We start from the raw sequence: 2,705 nt of genomic DNA, 5'->3' as shown, positions 1-2,705 counted from the left end.
ATTTAACAGCTCAGTAAGATCATTACAAACAAGTTTGTTTACATTCTGCTGAAAACCTCTGAATGGTCTCAGCACCTAACAAAATCTACCAGGCTCCAAGGACCATGTCATGTTAAATGATGGCACCACTTTTTAAAAGGAGCCAATTACTTTCGCTAAGTCATTCAGAGCCCAAAATCTGAAGAATGACCAAAATCAAATCCTTATTTTTATAACTGTATAAATGTGATCCAAATGTGTCCACCACTAGTTTTTCCAATAGAAACATGCTATAAATAAGCAAACTACATTTGCTCACTGATGTGTGTATGGACTTCCTAGATGTCTCATTGGGCTAATTACAGACCACTCACAGTAATATATTTTTAGTATTAAAGTGTAGCATGATGTTAAGCCATTTTAGCTTTTACACATACATGTTGCACTTCTGGCTGATAATGGAGAAAAATTTGCAGCATTACACTGTTAAGCTAGGTTGCATCCATTCTTTTAAATGGCGTCAATATCAATGTCATCATCTTTGTTGTCAGACTTCACAGTTTCAACTTTCGGTACACTGGCAGTCTTTGAGTACACCACCTCAATGTTCTCATCTTCATCTTCTTCACCACCAGAAGATTCTTCCTCTGCTTCCTTCAATCACTTTATAAATGGTTCTGCTTTGAAACGAATCTCTTTTACAAGTTCTTTTGCTACATATTTCTTAGAGGCCTTTTCCGACCAGCTGATGATGACCTCCTCTTCTAAAAGGTCTGCGTCATACATTTCCTTCAAGATATGTGGAATCTTAGAGAGGAGCTGAGCTTGATGCATTGCCACCACACACTCCAAACCATGAAGAAGGTATGGTTGAGCTTTTTTGTTACTGTGACAAAATCATAAGAAATGGCACCTGTATTTCTTAATCTGTTCTCTAATTTTCTCATTAAAAAGAACTTCAGTTAGAACAAGAGGTCCCATGGCTTTTACATCCAGCCTTTCTGCTTCTGTGACAATTTCTTTGTCTGATGAGTCAATGATACCCTCTTCTTTTTTTTCTTAACAAAATCAAACAGAATATTGACACGCTCTTCTACAGTTCTTTCCAAATCATCACTGAGTGTCAGAACTTTTGCGTGGTCACTAATTTCATCCATTCTACGCCTCTGAGCTTCTTCAGTTGAATCCTCTCCCCAATCATCATCCTCCTCTTCTTCCACAGCATGTGGAGGAGGACTGATTTCATTTGGTGGTGGTGGTGGTGGTGTCTCACTGCTGGATACAGAACCATTTTCCTTGTCTTTGCCCTTTCTATTTTTCTTTTCCTTTTCTTTCTTTCCTGGACCACTGTCACTATTCTCAGGTGGGTTTTTGAGAATAAATATGCAGAGTTTATGATGTGTGTCAAGCATGCCTCGGTAGCCACAGGCTTTACAAGAATTACCTATTGTTTGCTTCTTTGGATTGACATGCAGTTCTGTTTCAGGATTCTCACACTCAGGACAAAGAACACATTTTTTAATGAATCCATCCAACATGTCTTGCAGCTTATTCGCCTCATGAGATCCATTGACAATGTAACGGTCATTCTTAACATCAAACTGGGTCTGTGCTCCCAGCTCACAACCAAAATATTTGGTGGGATATGTTGGAGGCCGATTAAGCGCCTTTGCAACGTCAACCATGTTGACTATAACTGTCTTGATTCCATTTCCTTTGCCCTCAACCTTGGCAATCAGATGGGGCATCTTGTAGCGATAGAACTGGTCTGACATGCTGCGGTTGACATTGACAAACATTTTGGCTTATTAGTGGCTTTATCAATAAGATGAAGAGATCTTTGAGTGCAACTTTTTGGTATCTTCTGTCTGGAGAAGAAGGGATGACATAAACGACTGCAAGAGTTCTCGGTCTCTGACATGAAAACATTTTCCTCCGCTGAGGCTGTAAGCTCCTTGCTTGTACGCTATGTTTCCCCAATACAGGTACCAATGGCTGCACAATAGCTCATTTTCGTCAATTAAAGACATAAACCCAACGCGGCTCGCCCGGGACTGGGAGGAAGAGGCGCTGGAAACCGGGTCCGGAGCGGCAGGGTGGGCGAGCGGAGGGCAGCCGGGCAGGTGCCGCCGCCGAGCAGCGGGAAGGGCTGTCCCAGCGACGTCCGCGTCCACACCGGCAGCGCCGAGCCTGGCGACCTCTGGAATGTTCTCGCTCTGACTACCAAAAGTTCTTTACCAATAGGGTTTTGGGTAGAGAGTGAATGTAAATGTCAGCACATGTGAAGAGTCAGTCACAATGATGAATTGTGGAAAATATGTAGGAAAGCAGATATAAATAGAGACATTAGGAAATCAGCAAAAGTATAAAGTGTGTAATTTGTTTGATATTTTCAAACGGGTTGAGTTTGAATGTATAATCTTAGGAAGAAACAAATATGTTGTCACAAATTGCATTGATCTTTGAGAGCATTAGGTAACCAGGACATGGATGTTTTCATTAATCCATGCTCACTTTCCATTTAGGCTTTGGTAAAATCATAAGTGTGACCTTTGCATTTTGTATCCAGAATATTATTGTGAAAATGTATATGTAGATAAGGTGACATGAGTATTTCTTTCACCATTACTGTAGCAATATTTTGTAGACGTATAAATTAGTATTCCGGGTACAAATAGGTGTACCCTGTGTCTATGAATATGCAGATAATGCATGAATAGATCATA

General features: G+C 40.6%; 1 pseudogene; it reads right to left on the bottom strand.

The window, feature by feature from the left end:
* Positions 1-368: 368 nt before the first annotated feature.
* LOC143382210 (eukaryotic translation initiation factor 5 pseudogene) lies at positions 369-1,778 on the bottom strand (annotated as a pseudogene).
* Between the last annotated feature and the right edge of the window lie 927 nt (positions 1,779-2,705).

Source organism: Callospermophilus lateralis, chromosome 15 (genome assembly GCF_048772815.1).
Source record: "Callospermophilus lateralis isolate mCalLat2 chromosome 15, mCalLat2.hap1, whole genome shotgun sequence".
In the NCBI taxonomy this organism is placed as follows: Eukaryota; Metazoa; Chordata; class Mammalia; order Rodentia; family Sciuridae; genus Callospermophilus; species Callospermophilus lateralis.
The sequence above is the reverse complement of the archived record's forward strand: the minus strand, read 5'-3'. Positions and strand labels throughout refer to the sequence as shown.